General features: G+C 37.3%; 1 long non-coding RNA gene across 1 annotated transcript in view; it reads left to right on the top strand.

Moving 5' to 3' along the window:
- LOC133538591 (uncharacterized) overlaps positions 1–21999 on the top strand; it is a 113164-nt gene that overhangs the window by 89582 nt on the left and 1583 nt on the right. The window contains exon 3 of the long non-coding RNA XR_009803047.1: positions 20932–21140. This is a non-coding gene — a long non-coding RNA (uncharacterized LOC133538591). The remainder of the gene's footprint in view (positions 1–20931; positions 21141–21999) is intronic.

The raw sequence follows: 21999 nt of genomic DNA, 5'->3' as shown, positions 1-21999 counted from the left end.
AATCCAAAGATGATCCGTTGGCTGGATCATGTATGGTTTTAGTTTGACTCCCTTAGATCTGTTTTCTGCACCCCTGGGTTTGTGTATGTTAGTTGCCATGGGTGCTGATTATTTTCACTTGCCTCTGATTAGAGCAGTGGTTCTTAACATTGTTTGAGATACCGAACCCCGCCAGTTTCATATGCGCGTTCACCAAACCCTTCTTCAGTGAAAAATAAAATGCTTGGGTTATTTTTTAATTCAAGACAAATGTATGTTTTTTTACTGGTGCACAAAATGAACCGTGCATCAACATTACCTTGTTCAAAGAAGATACGAGTATTATGGTGTCTGAATGAGGACCGCAAAATGGCACCTATTAACAGACGTCATCTCTCCCTCCTAACCATAACAGTATATTCCGGCCCGACATTGCAAATTGTGCAGGCTTATGAAGGCAGGAGGTGTGCGGAGGTGTGCTTGCAGCGGAGTGGAAACGCCCGTGGGCGCGGCCCACGGTGTTCTCACTGGAGCGCACAGATGGATGAGCGGCGGTGGCAGGAGTCTGAGCTGTAACAATTTCATGCAAAACCAACTTTTCTTACCTTCTGGTACCTGCTGATGTGTATTTGGGATCTGCATAAGTCCTGAAAATGTGTGCAGGTCTGACGCCGTAGTCATAAGATTCCTCTTTTCCTCTACCTTCTTATGCGGCATTTATCAGCGTAAAGTTTTTACTTATCATCATCATCATCGGCGGTCACTCGAACGAGTATGACAATCCTCCTGGTAGGGGTTATCCCTTTATGGAGGATGCCTGTGCGTGACTTAGTTTAACCACATGATCCTTGACAGATCCGGGTCAGGGACCAGTGGCATAGGGTCCAAGACGACTGGGGACCCTTTCCTGCTGCAGCCTTCTCTGCCATCGCAGCCATTGTGGTAGTTCTTAAATCTACCATATTCCGCTGTTGAGGTCTTCACCGTATCCCTGGCTAGGGGGCAGTCAGGTACTAGGCCTTTGCTAAGGGCCACCTGGGGTAACAGTAGTAAAGGGGTTAACCTTTTAGTGTCCCCATAGAGGAGCCTCCACTACCGGATGTACTTTAAGGTCATGCCCAGGAAACTCTTACTTACTTAAATTACTCTTACTTATACCTGTAGGTAGACTAGCTAAAAACTGTAGTGGGTTTACACTATTCACCCACGGAACTTTAGTTATTAGAGGGTTCCGGACACATCTTTGTTGCACTAGTGAGCCACGGATGAGGAGACGCTGCTCCGTTATTGATTGAAGTAAAGTCTGCGTGTCATTAAAACATCATTCGACATTTCTTCCACACCCGTCCTTGCACGCTACACCGCTACAACAAAGATGACGGGGAGAAGACGCTGTCGAAGGTGAGCCATGTAATAAGACCGCCCACAAAACGGCACATCCTGAAGCGACTGTCAGAAAGCGACTTGAAGATGATCTGTAAAACATAATGCGGGAGTTGCTTCCTTGCAGTCCCACTTTCAGACACGGCACAAGAGCCCAGCAAGGTTTTAACGACCATATGTTTTAACAAAGTGAATGATTGAATTACATTTATACAGCGCTTTTCTCTAGTGACTCAAAGCGCTTTAAATTGTGAAACCCAATATCTAAGTTACATTTAAACCAGTGTGGGTGGCACTGGGAGCAGGTGGGTGGATTGTCTTGCCCAAGGACACAACGGCAGTAACTAGAATGGCAGAAGCGGGGATCGAACCTGGAACCCTCATATTCCTGGAACGGCCACTCTACCAACCGAGCTATACCGCTCTTATATAAAATATGTAAGTTCTCTCTCCAGCAGGACGCGACTTTTCCGCCACGTCCGTATCCTCTCTCCCCTCCTGCTCCCGGCCGCTTACTGTTTAAGACAACAGATGATTCGATTAACACGTACCACCTGTGAAATGTAATCACCTGCCAGCTGTGTCTCGCCGTCAGCACTGCCACGCCCCCATCTGATGGTGCTCTGTCCTCAGCACCATGGACAGAGGCAGTGACCTTTGCTCCCTCCACACATAATATATGCAACATTTTGACCAAAGAAACACCATGACATGTTATGTAGACCACAAGGAAGTGTTTTATACGTAGAAAAAAATCCTAATATCACCACTTTAATGTGCCTTTTGTATGAAAATAAACCTGGGTAGACCAGTGAGCCTTATAATCCGCCCTATGGTCCGAAAAATATGGTACATTGATGGGCGATTTAGTGTCTTCAGTTAATTTAACGTTTATGTTTTTAGACTAATTGAGACAACAGGAGTAAATCCAGAGCAAATAAGCAGAGGGAGAACATGCAAACTCCATTTCTGTCCTACTGTTGCCTCGCCTATACCCTTTTTTCTGTCTAACTCAATTTTTTCTTTAAGCTGTTTGCCGATTTTATACCTCATCCACGAACGTTCAGAGCGCCGGTGTCAGCATTTCTAAAATGGACCACTAACAGTTCCTGCTCACCCCCGCACGCAAACACAAAGATTTACAGAAGCTCACACAGTGTGCAAAGAAGAAATCTGCTAAATCTGCCAAACTCAGCAATGTATTTTCATTTAAAAAAAAAGTTTGTTTGAAGGGATTTGTTGCTGAAGGAAAGTGGTGTTGGTGTGGCAACTGGATTTAGCAAAGACCTAAAGTTTATCAGGTTGCTGAGAAGACAGCTTCCGTCTGAAATCCCCACACTGTGTGTGTGTGTGTGTGTGTGTGTGTGTGTGTGTGTGTGTGTGTGTGTGTGTGTGTATGTGTGTGTGCGACCTTCATTAGAAAACATCTTCAGCTATCTTAATCTCCACATTTTTCAGCCCACACATGTTTAGATTCGTTTCTTATCCTTGTCCGTCAACCAGGAGTGGTAATTAGGAACCGAGGAAACAAAGGACTTTGGAAAAGGGTCTTTGAAGAACGCTCGCACGCCGTCACCCAACGTGTGACTAAAAGTGGTAATCGTGGTCCTCTCAGAGTCATATTGTTGTTTAGTGGCTAATGATAAGGATGAAAAAGAGTCAGGGAAGGAATTGAGAAAGATAGGACAAAGCATCAAGGGGCTTAAACAGACTGGCTGGATGGTCTTTCTCTTTTTAGTTTATATATATATATATATATATATTTATGTTAAACTTTGTGATAATGCCTCCTTTGCGCGACGTGGCCATCGCCATGGTAACACAATGTGCCGAACACAATCAGGGTGGGATATTTTTAAGACGTGGAAAACAACAAAGGGAGGAGCGAGACAGAAGGGGGAAGAGTGGGTGAGAGAGTGAGAGAGAGAATAAGACTTAAAGATGGAAATCTGAGGTGTGTGTCTTCAAGGTCACAAGCCGAGGACAGGGATGGCATTGAGGGCCACATTGCAGTTATGGATACCCTCAGAGGCCGTTTTAACAATGAGTAATATTATATATTATACATATAGGTTATATTAAAATGTATATATTACCACTTTATATGGAATTTAAATTAATTGTGTATATATAATATATATATATATATATAAGTGTACAAAGTATATGTTTGATTTAAATGTTAAACTGTGTATATGAGACGTGTGCTACATATATGTTGCTTATATATTGTTTAAAAAAAAAAAGTAATATAAGTGAAGCATGTTTTAGATTTTATATATTTTGAACCTTGTTCTTGTTGTGATGGGGTAGGTTTATATAAGCGTTGCTTCAACCTACACCCTTTCGGCTCAATCATTGCTCAAATGAGTGTTTTTTTTTTCTTTTCTTGTCGTTGTTCTTTGTTTTATGTGAACATTGCCGAAATAAAATACATTGATTGATTGATTGATTGATCTCAACTCTGTACACTGCTGCTGGAATTTTTAATTTTCCTGAAGGAACCAATAAGGATCTATCCATCTGTCTATCTATCTATCTATCTATCTATCTATCTATCTATCTATCTATCTATCTATCTATCTATCTATCTATCTATCTATCTATCTATCTATCTATCTATCTATCTATCTATCTATCTATCCATCCATCTATCCATCTATCTATCTATCTATCTATCTATCTATCTATCTATCTATCTATCTATCTATCTATCTATCTATCTATCTATCTATCTATCTATCTATCTATCTATCTATCTATCTATCTATCTACTGTATCCCTGTCTCTCTATCTCTGTGTATATATATATATATCCATCCAATTTCTACCGCTTATTCCCTTTTGGGGTCGCGGGGGCGCTGGCGCCTATCTCAGCTACAATCGGGCGGAAGGCGGGGTACACGTCCAGATGCCAATATTTTAGTACTGGTATTGGTACCAAAATGTATTTTGATACATTTTCTAAATAAAGGGGACCGCAAAAAATAGCATTATTGGCTTTATTTTAACAAAAAATCTGAGGGTATAAACATATTTTTATTAATCCAAGTTTGTCCTTAAATACTTTGTAAAATAGTGAACATGCATGACAACATGTCTTTTAGTAGTAAGTAAACAAACAACGGGTCCTAAGTAGTCTGCTGACATATGCAGTATTGTGCCATTTATCATTTTATTTTGTCAAAATTATGAGGGACAAGCTGTAAAATGTATTATTATTCTACTTGTTCATTTACTGTTAATATCTGCTGACTTTCTGTTTAAACATGTTCTATCTACACTTCTGTTATAATGTAATAATCACTTATTATTCTAAATACGCTATTGTATTATATATATAATACGTCAATATTATATATATGTTATATTGCTACTATGGTACATTTTTAGTCTACTTAAAACCTGCATTATCCTTTCCATCCTTACCCTTTTCCAATTTTGAAAGTGAGCCACTGTGTGCAACAAACTAGAATGATGATGAAAAAATTGGAAGCCTTTTTCTTTTCTTTTTTTCTTGAGAAAAAAATGATTTATTTATTTAATATATGTTTGCTTACTATGGTATGTTATTTATTTATTATTTGTTTGTTCACTGTTCTGTTACAGAGAACAAGGAAATTGGATAACATTGCTCTGGTGTGAAAAAGGGTAGGATTGAATAAGCTCTGCTTCTCCTTACTCCTTTTCGGACCTGCTGCAAAGAAACAACTGGAATTGTGTGACACATTTTTATATTATGTTATGTCTTAAAGGACCTCTTCTTGGGGGTGTTTTCGTGTCGTATAATGTAAACTTTTTTTGTTAGTTTTTAAAGCCAAAATAAGTTAGTTGTCCCTTTTCTGACTACACACTGTGTCTGCTTGTAGGTACTCGTTGATTGTGGGCTGCCGAACATGCTCCTTTGCTAGTAAAACCAGCGATGTCACGACGTGATGACGCACCGTCACCCCCTGTACTTTTCAAACAGTACAACCCTAATATATAAATACATCTATATATATATATATATATATATATATATATATATATATATATATATATATATATATATATATATATATATATATATAAAAATCTATATATATGATACCATAACAATATGTATTTTTTACATAAGTTGCGAAAAAAATCGTTGCATTTTACTTTAATAACTGGCAGCTCAGTCAATTTTAGTGAAGTGAAGTAAATTATATTTATATAGCGCTTTTCTCTAGTGACTCAAAGCGCTTTCCATTGTGAAACCCAATATCTAACTTACATTTAAACCAATGTGGGTGGCACTGGGAGCAGGTGGGTAAAGTGTCCTGCCCAAGGACACAACGGCAGTAACTAGGATGGCGGAAGCAGGGCTCGAACCTGGAACCCTCAAGTTGCTGGCACGGCCACTCTACCAATCGAGCTATACTGCCCCAATACAGTAAAAGGAGTGTTTATAAAAAAAGGAATGGAGAAACAATACCACTCTTTTTATGTGGTAAAATTCATGCAATAGAGCTGCTATTTTTTTGTTTTTACCGTAAAATAATTTTGTTAGTTTTTTAATATTTTAGTGTCTTAATGTATATGAAAAAAAAACAGTACCGAAGTTGATTCTACGGTAAAAAAACAAAAACAAAAACTCAGTCGACGTAATTTAACAGTAAAACTTATTGTCAAATTTTAGATCTACAAATTGATTGGTAATTTGTTTTGAAATCATAAATCAAGCAGATATTTAAGAACAGTATTTATCTTTATTTTAACAACAAATATTGTTGGTATTCCAGATAATATAATACTTAGATTTTGATGATATTTATTTAGAAAATTGCATGCAGTACGTGATTTTTAATGTCAAAAGGGAAATAAAAATATTTAGTAAGAAAATGTGAAAGTCGCTTCCCACTGGCAGCCACGGCACAGGAGTCCAGCGTGCAGGGTTAACAGGCTTTTTAATGATGTTATGTTTTTTTAGGCATAGTTTTCTCCAAGACTTTTCAGTCTGACCAATCCTTCTTCCTCTCTCTGCTCCTGGCTGCTTACTGTTAAAGACAACAGATGATTACATTACCACGTACCACCTGTGAAATCTAAACACCTGCCAGCCGTATCTCGCCGTCAGCACATGCTGGCAGGTGACAATGGTGCTCTTCCTCAGTTACATGGACAGCGGCGGTGCCATTTCCTCCTGCAAGCAGCGTGGATTACACTCCCCCTCACAATTTTATTAACTCATATTATTTCCAGGATTTCGCGGGCCACAAAAAAATAATGTGTTGGGCCGGATTAGGTTTGACTCCTGCGGTCTGTATGGAGGAAAGCGTGAGTAAGGACTGTGCATTGACTTTTGGTTCAGCTCTAATCAGGTGAACTATTTTTGTCAAATTTAAAATACATGTTGTAATCAGAGTTCATATATGTCGGATTGTACGTTCATTAATGAGGGGCGGGCGAGTCCTTGTGGTGCATTTCATCGGTAAATAGCAGTACGAAAAGAATCAATGGCGGTGCTTATCTGAATAATTTGTGTTAACCTGTTAGAGGTTGAGGCTAATTGATGAACCAATTGTGTTTCACTGACTAGAATAGAATAGAATAAAATGGACTTTATTGTCATTATGTTTGCATATAATGAGATTAAGGACGCCAATTTAAGGTGCGGTAATGGCAACAAGTATGGGATAAAAATAAATCACACAAGAGGTGATAAAGATAAAACTAAGTATTGAAATAAATAGACTACTCTCCAATTACATACAAAACACGATACAAAATACAAAATATTGTACAATATACAGAACAAGACAAGAGTAAAGGAGTACTAAATAACAATCAGTGTCGGATGTATTGCACTCGAAGGGTAATATTGCACAGTAGGGTATTCGGGTAGGATATTGTATAGCGGTGTGTTTTAGCATTTAACTAAGTCATTAGTTTATTGTGTGAATGCTCCAAAGCATGGTTTTCTACACAAAAATGTATCTATTTAGTAAACTTCTTCTCCTTCTTCAGATTTTGCCGCACTCTACTGTCCACATTTTTTACCCGGTTCAAACCGTTCCAACTTCAAACTGTTAGCCTATATGGGAATATTTTTCAACCCATGTCAACCGTTCTCCCGTCAAAACATTCCTCTTAATCAGGACTGTGGCGGGCGTGGCCTGCGGACCTGCAGCAAAAAGGGGTGTGGCAGAACCGGCTTCGAGATTAGCGACAGGTGCGTAGATGACACAGCTGAGAGTGTTTGTCTAATAACCTCTTGCTAATTTCGAAGCCGGTTCTGCTCTGCCATACCCCGCTTTGCTGCAGGTCCGCAGGCCACACCCACCACAAAGACAAAAAAAAACAAAGTTGATTTTTAAACGGGAAAAGTTCTCGGTTTTCCCGAAATCCCGTAATACCATTTCTCAATTCTATATGTGACTACATTATGAACCCTAAAATACCACAAAGGAGACCCCGGACTGTTGAACATCTTAAGCTGTACTTCAAGCAAGAATGGGAAAGAATTCCACCTGAAAAGCTTCAGAAATAGTTTTTCTCAGTTCTCAAACGTTTACTGAGTGTTGTTAAAAGGAAAGGCCATGTAACACAGTGGTAAAAATGCCCCTGTGCCAACTTTTTTGCAATGTGTTGCTGCCATTAAATTCAAAGTTAATGATTATTGGCAAAAAATAAATTAGTTTCTCAGTTGGAACATTAAATATCTTGTGTTTTGCAGTCTATTTAATTGAATATAAGTTGAGAAGGTTTTGCAAATCATTGTATTCTGTTTTTATTTACCATTTACACAACGCTACAACTTCACTGGTTTTGGGTTTTTATTATCACCAGACTTATGTAAGCGTCAATATATACCTTGATAATGCAGAAAAAAGAGCATATATTTTTTTAACCGATTTCCACACTCTAAATGGGTGAATTTTGGTTAATTAAACGCCTTTCTATTTATTCGCTCTCAGGTAGTCAACCCGCCATTTTCTCAAACACATTACAAACATCGAGTCTAATCAGCTCTGTTATTTTCCGTTTTTTCGACTGTTTTCCGTACCTTGGAGACATCACGCCTCGTCGGTGTGTTGTCGGAGGGTGTGACAACACGATCAGGGACGGATTCAAGTTGATTTACGTGGAGTGTACATCGATTAGCACGGCATGCTAATCGATGCTAACATGCTATTTAGGCTAGCTGTATGTACATTTTTAGCTATATTTGCATCCAACCTTTCCCTCCACCCACATTTAATGCCAAACAAACACTTACCAATCAACAGATTTAAGTTGCTCCAGTGTCACAAGATGCGAAAGTCCCGATCGTTTGGTCTGCACATTTTACCGGTGATGCTAAGGCAGACATGGCACAGAGATGTATGGATATCCTGCAGATGCATTTCTAACGATAAAGTCAACGAAATCACAAAGGTGAGTTGTTTTGATGTTATTGACTTATGTGCTAATCAGACATATTTGGTCACGGCATGACTGCCAGCTAATCGATGCTAAAATCCTATTTAGGCTAGCTGTATGCACATTTGTAGCTATATTTGCATCCAGCCTTTCCCTCCACCCACATTTAATGCCAAACAAACACTTACCAATCGACAGATTTAAGTTGCTCCAGTGTCACAAGATGCGAAAGTCCCGATCGTTTGGTCTGCACATTTTACCGGCGATGCTAAGGCAGACATGGCACAGAGATGTATGGATATCCTGCAGATGCATTTCTAACGATAAAGTCAACGAAATCACAAAGGTGAGTTGTTTTGATGTTATTGACTTATGTGCTAATCAGACATATTTGGTCACGGCATGACTGCCAGCTAATCGATGCTAAAATCCTATTTAGGCTAGCTGTATGCACATTTGTAGCTATATTTGCATCCAGCCTTTCCCTCCACCCACATTTAATGCCAAACAAACACTTACCAATCGACAGATTTAAGTTGCTCCAGTGTCACAAGATGCGAAAGTCCCGATCATTTGGTCTGCACATTTTACCAGCGATGCTAAGGCAGACACGGCACAGAGATGTATGGATATCCTGGAGATGCATTTTTAACGATAAAGTCAACAAAATCACAAAGGTGAAGTTTGTTGATGTTGTTGACTTATGTGCTAATCAGACATACTGGGTCACGGCATGACTGCCAGCTAATCGATGCTAAAAGCTTTTTGTACATGTGTAGCTATATTTGCATCCAGCCTGTCTCTCCACCCACATTTAATGCCAAACAAACACCAATCGACAGATTTAAGTTGCTCCAGTGTCACAAGATGCCAAAGTCCCGATCGTTTGGTCTGCACATTTTACCGGCAATGTTAAGGCAGACAATCGCCGAATAGCGTCAATAGCTATTCGCTCAATAGCTTCAGTTTCTTCTTCAATTTCGTTTTCGCTATGTGCCTCCATACTCCAACCATCCGTTTCAATACATGCGTAATCTGTTGAATCGCTTAAACTGCTGAAATCCGAGTCTGAATCCGAGATAATGTCGCTATATCTTGCTGTGCTCTCCGCCATATTGGCATCACAGATAGCTATAATCATTTTTTGGCATATGACTTATGGGTAAAATTCAGAAAAAAACTTCGAAAAATAAGATAAGCCACTGGGAACTGATTTTTATTGGCTTCAACCATTCTGACATTGTGATAATGTTCCCCTTTAAAGAAGAACATTATCACAATTTCAGAATATCCCTAAAAAAAGCTTTAAAGTGCTTGATTTTCATTATTTGCGAGGCCACTGTCCATTTTCCTGTGACGTCACATAGCGATTCCAATACAAACAATGGCGAATAGCACAGCAAGATATAGCGACATTAGCTCGGATTCAGACTCGGATTTCAGCGGCTTAAGCGATCCAACAGATTACGCATGTATTGAAACAGATGGTCGGAGTATGGAGGCAGATAGCAAAACCGAAATTGAAGAAGAAACTGAAGCGAATAGCTATTGACACTATTTTGCCATGCTAACGCTATTCTGCGTTAGCATCGCCGGTAAAATGTGCAGAACAACCGATCAGGACTTTCGCATTGTCACTGGATCAATAAGTCAATAACAACAACACTCACCTTTGTGACTTCATTGACTTTTATCGTTGGGAATGCATCTGCTTTGAGTGTCGCAGGATATCCAGACATTCTTGCCATCTATGTCGTAGCATCGCTGGTAAAAACCAAACGAGGGACTTTCGCATCTCTTGAAACTGGAGCAACTTAAAGGGGAACATTATCACCAAACCTATGCAAGCGTCAATATATAGCTTGGTGTTGCAGAAAAAAGACCATGTATTTTTTTAATCGATTTCCGAACTCTAAATGGGTGAATTATGGCAAATTAAATGCCTTTCTATTTATCGGTCTTTTAGCGATGACGTCAGAACGTGACGTCACCGAGGTAACACACCCGCCATTTTCATTTTCAAAACATTACAAACACCGGGTCTCAGCTCTTTTATTTTCCGTTTTTTCGACTATTTTTTGGAACCTTGGAAACATCATGCCTAGTTGGTGTGTTGTCGGAGGGTGTAACAACACTAACAGGGAGGGATTCAAGTTGCACCAATGGCCCGAAGATGCGAAAGTGTCTGCCGCCAGACCCCCATTGAATGTAACAGAGTGTCTTCACCTTTGACCGGCGATGCTAAGACAGACATGGCACAGAGATGTATGGATAACCTGCAGATGCATTTCCAACGACTAAGTCAACGAAATCACAAAGGTGAGTTTTGTTGATGTTGTTGACTTATGTGCTAATCAGACATATTTGGTCACGGTATGACTACTAGCTAATCAATGCTAACATGCTACGCTAATCGATGCTAACATGCTATTTACGCTAGCTGTATGTACATTTGAAACTAGATACCCACATTTAATGCAAAACAAACACTTACCAATCGACGGATTTAAGTTGCTCCAGTGTCACAAGATGCGAAAGTCCTGATCGTTTGGTTAGCACATTTTACCGGTGATGCCATGTTATGGGCCACTTCATTAGGTACACCCATACTATGGCCGAATAGCGTCAATAGCTATTCGCTCAATAGCTTCAATTTCTTCTTCAATTTCGTTTTCGCTATCCGCCTCCATACTGCGACCATCTGTTTCAATACATGTGTAATCCGTTGAATCGCTTAAGCCGCTGAAATCCGAGTCTGAATCCGAGCTAATGTCGCTATATCTTGCTGTTCGTATTGGCAGCCCTGTATGACGTCACAGGGAAATGGATAGTGGTTTCGAAGATAGTGAAAATAAGGCACTTTAAAGCTTTTTTTAGGGATATTCGGGAGGTGTAAAATGTTGAAAAACACTTTGAAAAATAAAACAAGCCACTGGGAACTGATTTTTATTGTTTTTAACCCTTTTGAAATTGTGATGATGTTCCCCTTTAATTCCGTCGATTGGTAAGCATTTGTTTGGCATTAAATGTGGATGGAGGAAAAGGCTGGATGTAAATATAGCTACAAATGAGGCTAAATGCACACAGCTAGCCTAAATAGCATGTTAGCATCGATTAGCATGCCGTGCTAATCGATGCACATTCTACGTAAATCAACTTGAATCCGTCCCTGATAGTGTTGTTACACCCTCCGACAACACACCGACGAGGCATGACGTCTCTAAGGTACCGGCTAACAGTCGTAAAAACGGAAAATAACAGAGCTGATTAGACTCGATGTTGTAGGGAAACATGGCGTTGACGACCGATGTGACGTCACGTTCTGACGTCGCCGCTGAGAGAGCGATAAACAGAAAGGCGTTTAATTCGCCAAAATTCACCCATTTGGGGCGGCATAGCTCGGTTGGTAGAGTAGCCGTGCCAGCAACTTGAGGGTTGCAGGTTCGATTCCCGCTTGTGCCATCCTAGTTACTGCCGTTGTGTCCTTGGGCAAGACACTTTACCCACCTGCTCCCAGTGCCACCCACACTGGTTTAAATATAACTTAGATATTGGGTTTCACTATGTAAAGCACTTTGAGTCACTTGAGAAAAATAATTCACTTCACTTCACATTTAGAGTTCGGAAATCAGTTAAAAAAATATATGGTCTTTTTTCTGCAACATCAAGGTATATATTGACGCTTACATAGGTCTGCTGATAATGTTCCTCTTTAAATATGTAATTAAATGTGGCAGGTTTTTGGGAAGTACCTATTCTGTCATATCAATCTTTGCAGCTAAGCGGTATGAAGCCAAGTAAATAAAACAAAACGATGCTTTAATGTGACCACAGTGGAAAAAGCATTTTGTTCAGCAGTTAGCCCATTGAACGCTTAAAATTGACTAATTAATGCTTGAGGGGAGGAAAAAAATCCAGTTACCCGAGTAAGGTCAACCGGTCGGTTGTCGAGCTGCGAGCAACTCCTTGTCTGTTAGACAGCATGTTGTTTTTTGTAATAATGGACATAATACGTGCTTGTATGCGTTCCTCCTATGGAGAAAATAAGCCTGATCTCTCCCTTTGTGATTGTGCCAAGTGCTCACGTCCAACACCCTCCCACCCACACAACACATTTTCCCAGGCAATAATCTTCCTCCACACAACAAATAACCAAACGCCTCGAGAAGTTAACAGTGTCTCTGCTCTCTGTTTCCTGGCTGGAGTTGAAATAAAATGGTAATTTTGATTTAAGGAGAAGTTCAAAGGGATGGTCTCTACTTTTCATCTCGTCGCATACCGCAAGCTCGCTGGGGTTTGAGACTGAAAGAGAAGCATAAGAAGCTGTTTGTTCTTGGTTTTCGGCAATTAATTCTAGAAACAAATACATAAATAAAGCATTGTTCAAAGCCAAATCCCAGATGAATATAATTTGTACAAGCACTCACTGACAGTTTGGGATGGAGTTGATTGCTATTTGACAACAATGCTTTTGCAAATGTCTCAAGATTTGTTATGTGGATGGACAAAGATGCAAAACACTCAAAGAGATCTTGAGGGACTGAAAGCGTGTTAAAGATTAAGCCAGGGGTTGGCAACCCAAAATGTTGAAAGACCATGTTGGACCAAAAATACAACAACAAAATCTGTCTGGAGCCGCAAAAAAATAAAAGTTATGATGTTATAATGAAGGCAACACAGGATGTAAGTGTCTACATTAGCTATAACAGCCTACTATCAAAATGCCTTAAAAACTATTATATAAGTGTTATAATGAAGACAACACCTTATGTGAGTGTCTATAACAAACTACTATCAAAATTGCTTTAAAAGTCTGATATAAGTGTTAAAATGAAGGCAACACATGATGTAAGTGTCTATATTAGCTATAACAGCCTACTATCAAAATGACTTAAAAACTATTATATAAGTGTTATAATAAACTACTATGAAAATGACGTTAAAAGTGAAGGCATTACATGATGTAAGTGTCTATATTAGTTGTAATAGCCTACTATCAAAATGACTTTGAAAGTCTAATATAAGTGTTATAATAAAGAGAACATATATAAGTGTCTATATTAACTATAATAACCTACTATCAAAATTACCTTAAACGTCTTATATAAGTGTTATAATGAAGGCAATAATGATGTAAGTGTCTATATTAGCTATAATAGCCTACTATCAAAAAGACCTTAAAAGTCTTATGTAAGTGTTATAATGAAGGCAACACATGATGGAAGTGTCTATATTAGCTATAATAGCCTACTATCAAAATGACTTAAAAACTATTATATAAGTGTTATAATGAAGACAACACCTTATGTGAGTGTCTATAATAAACTACTATGAAAATGACGTTAAAAGTGAAGGCATTACATGATGTAAGTGTCTATATTAGTTGTAATAGCCTACTATCAAAATGACTATAAAAGTCTTATGTAAGTGTTATAATGAAGGCAATAATGATGTAAGTGTCTATATTAGCTATAATAGCCTACTATCAAAAAGACCTTAAAAGTCTTACGTAAGTGTTATAATGAAGGCAACACATGATGTAAGTGTCTATATTAGCTATAATAGCCTACTATCCAAATGACTTTAAAAGTCTAATATAAGTGCTATAATGAAGAGAACATATGTAAGTGTCTATATTAACTATAATAGCCTACTATCAAAATGACCTTAAACGTCTTATATAATTGTTATAATGAAGGCAATACAAGATGTAAGTGCCCATATTAGTTGTAATAGCCTACTATCAAAATGACTTTAAAAGTCTTATATAAGTCTTATAATGAAGGCAACATATGATGTAAGTGTGTATAATATCTGTAATAGCCTACTATCAAAATGACTTAAAAACTATTATATAAGTGTTATAATGAAGACAACACCTTATGTGAGTGTCTATAACAAACTACTATCAAACTTGCTATAAAAGTCTGATATAAGTGTTAAAATGAAGGCAACACATGATGTAAGTGTCTATATTAGCTATAACAGCCTACTATCAAAATGACTTAAAAACTATTATATAAGTGTTATAATGAAGACAACACCATATGTGAGTGTCTATAATAAACTACTATGAAAATGACGTTAAAAGTGAAGGCATTATATGATGTAAGTGTCTATATTAGTTGTAATAGCCTACTATCAAAATGACTATAAAAGTCTTATATAAGTGTTATAATGAAGGCAACACATGATGTAAGTGTCTATATTAGTTAAAGTAGCCTACTATCAAAATGACTTTAAAAGTCTAATATAAGTGTTATAATGAAGAGAATATATATAAGTGTCTATATTAACTATAATAGCCTACTATCAAAATTACCTTAAACGTCTTATATAAGTGTTATAATGAAGGCAATAATTATGTGTCTATATTAGCTATAATAGCCTACTATCAAAAAGACCTTAAAAGTCTTATGTAAGTGTTATAATGAAGGCAACACATGATGTAAGTGTCTACATTAGCTATAATAGCCTACTATCAAAAAGACCTTAAAAGTCTTATGTAAGTGTTATAATGAAGGCAACACATGATGGAAGTGTCTATATTAGCTATAATAGCCTACTATCAAAATGACTTAAAAACTATTATATAAGTGTTATAATGAAGACAACACCTTATGTGAGTGTCTATAATAAACTACTATGAAAATGACGTTAAAAGTGAAGGCATTACATGATGTAAGTGTCTATATTAGTTGTAATAGCCTACTATCAAAATGACTATAAAAGTCTTATGTAAGTGTTATAACGAAGGCAATAATGATGTAAGTGTCTATATTAGCTATAATAGCCTACTATCAAAAAGACCTTAAAAGTCTTATGTAAGTGTTATAATGAAGGCAACACATGATGTAAGTGTCTATATTAGCTATAATAGCCTACTATCCAAATGACTTTAAAAGTCTAATATAAGTGCTATAATGAAGAGAACATATGTAAGTGTCTATATTAACTATAATAGCCTACTATCAAAATGACCTTAAACGTCTTATATAATTGTTATAATGAAGGCAATACAAGATGTAAGTGCCCATATTAGTTGTAATAGCCTACTATCAAAATGACTTTAAAAGTCTTATATAAGTCTTATAATGAAGGCAACATATGATGTAAGTGTGTATAATATCTGTAATAGCCTACTATCAAAATGACTTAAAAACTATTATATAAGTGTTATAATGAAGACAACACCTTATGTGAGTGTCTATAACAAACTACTATCAAACTTGCTTTAAAAGTCTGATATAAGTGTTAAAATGAAGGCAACACATGATGTAAGTGTCTATATTAGCTATAACACCCTACTATCAAAATGACTTAAAAACTATTATATAAGTGTTATAATGAAGACAACACCATATGTGAGTGTCTATAATAAACTACTATGAAAATGACGTTAAAAGTGAAGGCATTATATGATGTAAGTGTCTATATTAGTTGTAATAGCCTACTATCAAAATGACTATAAACGTCTTATATAAGTGTTATAATGAAGGCAACACATGATGTAAGTGTCTATATTAGTTAAAGTAGCCTACTATCAAAATGACTTTAAAAGTCTAATATAAGTGTTATAATGAAGAGAATATATATAAGTGTCTATATTAACTATAATAGCCTACTATCAAAATTACCTTAAACGTCTTATATAAGTGTTATAATGAAGGCAATAATTATGTGTCTATATTAGCTATAATAGCCTACTATCAAAAAGACCTTAAAAGTCTTATGTAAGTGTTATAATGAAGGCAACACATGATGTAAGTGTCTACATTAGCTATAATAGCCTACTATCAAAATGACTTAAAAACTATTATATAAGTGTTATAATGAAGACAACACCATATGTGAGTGTCTATAATAAACTACTATGAAAATGACGTTAAAAGTGAAGGCATTACATGATGTAAGTGTCTATATTAGTTGTAATAGCCTACTATCAAAATTACTTTAAAAGTTTTATATAAGTCTTTTAATGAAGGCAACATATGATGTAAGTGTGTATAATATCTGTAATAGCCTACTATCAAAATGACTTAAAAACTATTATATAAGTGTTATAATGAAGACAACACCTTATGTGAGTGTCTATAATAGCCTACTATCAAAATGACTTTAAAAGTCTTATATAAGTGTTATAATAAAGACTACACATGATGTAAGTGTCTATATTATTTAATGTAGCCTACTATCAAAATGACTTTAAAAGTCTTATATAAGTGTTATAATGAAGGCAACACATGGTGTAAGTGTCTATATTAGCTATAATAGCCTACTATCAAAATGACTTTAATAGTCTTGTATATGTGTTATAATAAAGGCAACACATGATGTAAGTGTCTATATTAGCTATAATAGCCTACTATTAAAATGACCTTAAAAGTCTTATATAATTGTTATAATGAAGGCACTACATGATGTACGTGCCTTTATTAGTTGTAACAGCCCACTATCAAAATGACTTAAAAACTATTATATAAGTGGTATAATGAAGACAACACCTTATGTGAGTGTCTATAATAGCCTACTATGAAAATGACTTTAAAAGTCTTATATAAGTCGTAAAATAAAGGCAACACATGATCTGAGTGTTTATATTAGTTGTAATAGCCTACTATCAAAATGACTTTAAAATTCTTATATAAGTGTTATAATGAAGGCAACACATGACCTAAGGCTCTATATTAGTTAAAGTAGCCTATTATCAAAATTATTTGAAAAGTCGTATATAAGTGCTATAATGAAGAGAACATATGTATATATATATATATATATATATATATATATATATATATATATATATATATATTGCCTACTATATGTATATATATATATATTAGCTATAATAGCCTACTATCAAAATGACCTTAAAAGTCGTACATTATTGTTATAATGAAGGCAATTCATGATGTAAGTGTCTATTTTAGTTAAAATAGCCTCCTATCAAAATTACTTTAATAGTCTTATATAAGTGTTATGATGAAGGCAACACATGATGTGTTTATATTAGCTATAATAGCCTATTATCAAAATGATTTTTAAATCCTACACAAGTGTTATAATGAAGGCAACACATGATGTAAGTGTCCGTATTAGCAATAATAGCCTACTATCAAAATGACTTTAAAAGTCTTATATAAGTGTTATAATGAAGGCAACACATGATGTAAGTGTCTATATTAGCTATAATAGCCAACTATCAAAATGACTTTAATAGTCTTGTATAAGTGTTATCATGAAAGCAACACATGCTGTGTTTGTATCAGCTATAACAGCCTACTATCAAAATTACTTTAAAAGTTGTATTTTAGTGTTATAATGAAGGCAAGGCATGATGTAAGTGTCTTTATTAGTTGTAATAGCCTACTATCTAAATGATTATGTCTCGCAGGTTGACGCAAATCTTTGTTGACATAAATGTTGATATGTAATATTTATTCTACACATTTTTTAAACATTGGAAAACATTAGTAAAACTTCTCAGAGGGTGCGATAACTCCTGGAAATTACCATCTCAGAAATGACAAAGGTATAAATGTGTGTGTCCAAGTTAAAGGAAACAACAGGCTGTCTTTTTGGAGTGGATTTTCTTACAATATTTGCAAGCTGGGTAATGTTTGCTGTGGTCTGGAACAACTTGGCACACAACAACCACAGCCAATATTACAAACAAATAAGAAATGTCATGAGACATGCAAATATAAATGAAATACTCCAAGGACATAAATGAATGAAATTAAATGAGCTCAAATATACCTACAAAGGAGGCATAATAGTGCAATATCGACAAACAGTAAAGCTAGCCTAAATAGCATGTTAGCATGGATTAGCTTGCAGTCATGCACTGACCAAATATGCCTGGTTAGCACTCTGAACAAGTCAATTACATCAACAAAGCTCACCTCTGTGCATTCACACTCAGCATAAAACGTTTGGTGGACAAAACGATATAAAGACGGCGTGGCATTAAACAGGTTTTTCTCTGGCAGCGTCGGAGGAAGTTAAACACGTAAACAAACGGCGGTGCATTCCAGGTCTCCCGTAATTAGTAGGGTGAAACGGCGCTTGCCAATTGAATGAGTTACGTCAGACTTATTTGTTGATGAACCCCAAGATGCAGAGACGGAGGCAGGTATAGAATATGAAAACATGATTTAATTAAAACTAAACAAGAATAAACAAAAAGCATGCATGTGGGCGGAATAACAAACTAAAGGAGCTAGCACTGTAAGATAGAAAACAAAAAGGAACTTTAGCATGGAAGCTACTGGATAGCAAACAGAAAAAGTGGAAATAACTAATGCTAACAGAAACAGCTTGCCGCTACGAAGACCAGGACAAAATGTAGCATGACAGGTAGTAGCTGCAACAAAACTACACGACAGGTAGCACGACAAGAGTGACATGTGGCAACGACAATACAATGATCCAGCAACTGACACAAGACAAAGGAGGTACGAATAGGAGCCGGCTGATTGGCAGCTGCCAGTCAGCCGCAGCTGAAGGGGAACACAGCACTCAGGGAACAAGACAGGAAGCTGACAAAATAAGAGCACTAGACAGGAACTAAGGACAGGAAATACTAACACTGAGGAGGAACACAGCACTCAGGGAACAGGACAGGAAGCTGACAAATTAAGAGCACTTGACAGGAACTAAAAGACAGGAAATACTAAACACAGGAAACAGACAAATGCAGAGAAAAAAACTAAAACATAGACAAACTTTCAGGGGCAAGCCTGACAAGTTAAACAGTGATATTTCCAATTATCTGGGAGGTTTGTGTCATATTTGTCCTCCGACAGAAACTTTATTAAAACAAAAAATATACTTTTCCCCCCATCTTTTTTTAAAGTTTCACCTTTACCTGTTACTCCATTTAAAAAAATCCAATACAAAATTATATTCATATATATATATATATATATATATATATATATATATATATATATATATATATATATATATATATATATATATACATATATATATATATATATATATATCCAGTCGTAGTCAAAAGTTTACATACACTTGTAAAGAACATAATGTCATGGCTATCTTGAGTTTTCAATCATTACTGCAACTCTTATTTTTCTGGGATAGAGTGATTGGAGCACATACTTGTTGGTCACAAAAAACATTCATAAAGTTTGGTTCTTTTATGAATTTATTAGGGGTCTACTGAATATGTGACCAAATCTGCCGGGTCAAAAGTATACATACTGCAATGTTAATAGTTGGTTACATGTACCTTGGCAACTTTCACTGCAATAATATTGTCAAACCATGGAACCCTGAACACGGAAGTGAAGCACCACCCACCCCTGAACGACGCGCAAAGCAGGAGTTTGCGCCAGGGATGTCGCCTTGTCTCACGGCAAAAAATAGTCCTTTCTTCTCAGGAGAACAACTTGCCACGGCTTTGAGCCTGATACCTCCATAAAGTAGCCTTTTATTTGTCCATTTCTACTAGCTTGTGGCTTATGAGTAGCAAGTGAACTGCACCCACATTGAAGTTAGCCACCCGCAACCCGCAAATCCATTGTTGAAAAAGGCTCATTTGTTTGTGCTGCCTTTATGCGGTTGAAAGGATTGTTGGTGCTGCTTTTGTGTCCTAGTTGTGAATTATTATTTTATAGTTCTGTGCTGAAAATCATGTTTGGTCTCGCTATTACAGTTTTTAAGGGATTAACGTTAATGGCATTTACGTTATTAACATCAGTCAATCAAAATGTACTTATTTAGCCTTTATTCAAAATGTTTCAAAGGGTTGTACAAGCCACAATGTCATCCTCGGCTCAGATCCTACGTCAGGGCAAGAAAAAACTCAACCCATTAGGAGTAATGAGAAACCTCGGAGGGGAAATGGTCTCAGCTTTTCTGCATGAGCTGAGTTTCCCAGTTTGTCCTCTTGCTGCGTGCCCAGACACGCCCCTGCTCGTGCTGGGCGCAGCACGCCCACGCAGCGACAAAGCTTCAGACAATTACAAATCATCACACCTGAACCTGACGAGAGGGAGCGGCATAAAAGCCAGCGGAACCAGGAGACCTTTGCTAGAACGTAGCCAATCTTTCACAGTAAGCATCACGTCTGGCACCCCTACCTCGTTCCTTGCTCGCCTTCTCTGTGCTCCTCCTGGTTTCCGTGTTTGATGTCCCTTGTGTCTTCCGCAGTGTCTTCCCTGTTGCCTGTGATCGTGCCTTGCCTCACGACTTCCACCCGGATCTCTGCTTGCCTCCCTCTACCCTCGACCACAGCTTGGACTCGAACATTGTTACCTCTCTCCAACCCCCGACTGCTCGCATCCCTGCTGACTACCTCTTCGTCTTGCCCCTTGGATTCGACGAAAGATTCACACAACACGCACCGACAACAACCCCTGGTAAAACTTACATTGTTAATTCTACACATCGTCACACACTCATCAAGGTTTTCAATAAACCTGGTAAACCGCAGATCTGCCTTGGTGTCGCCTCCTTCCCTCTGCCTGGTACATAACAGACAATAGATCAAAAATGCTAGGATGTATAAATGAGTTTTAAGAAGGGACTTAAATGCTTCTACGGAGGTATCATCTCTAACTGTTACTGGTAGGACATCCCAGAGTACTGAAACCCGAATAGAAAACGCTCTAGAGCCTGCAGACTTTTTTAGGATGGCGCAGTGGGAGAGTGGCCGTGCGCAACCCGAGGGTCACTGGTTCAAATCCCACCTGGAACCAACATCGTCACGTCCGTTGTGTCCTGAGCAAGACACTTCACCCTTGCTCCTGATGGGTGCTGGTTGGCGCCTTGCATGGCAACTCCCTCCATCAGTGTGTGACTGTGTGTGTGAATGGGTAAATGTGGAAGTAGTGTCAAAGCGCTTTGAGTACCTTGAAGGTAGAAAAGCGCTATACAAGTACAACCCATTTATTTATTTATTTAAGGCTCTGGGAATCACCAGTGCGAAAAAAAGTTCTTAGAACCCAAATTTCCTACCACGACATGTGATATAGTACAATCAGCAAGATAGGATGGAGCTAGACCGTGTAGTATCTTATACGTAAGTAGTAAAACCGTATTAACTTAATTAAGTTGTGCTATGTTTTTGCTTGTTTGTGCCATTGAAACTATCAATTGTGTTGCTATTATTTATGAGTTATTACATTTCAAATAAGCATCATGAACCACGCTTCACTGCCTCTGGGTGGCAGTAGACAGAGTGGTGCACCTGTGTCTACTTTTTTTTTTAATGCCTCA

This window comes from Nerophis ophidion, linkage group LG20 (assembly GCF_033978795.1).
Source record: "Nerophis ophidion isolate RoL-2023_Sa linkage group LG20, RoL_Noph_v1.0, whole genome shotgun sequence".
NCBI lineage: Eukaryota > Metazoa > Chordata > Actinopteri > Syngnathiformes > Syngnathidae > Nerophis > Nerophis ophidion.
This window is presented reverse-complemented; position numbering and strand designations above follow the sequence as displayed.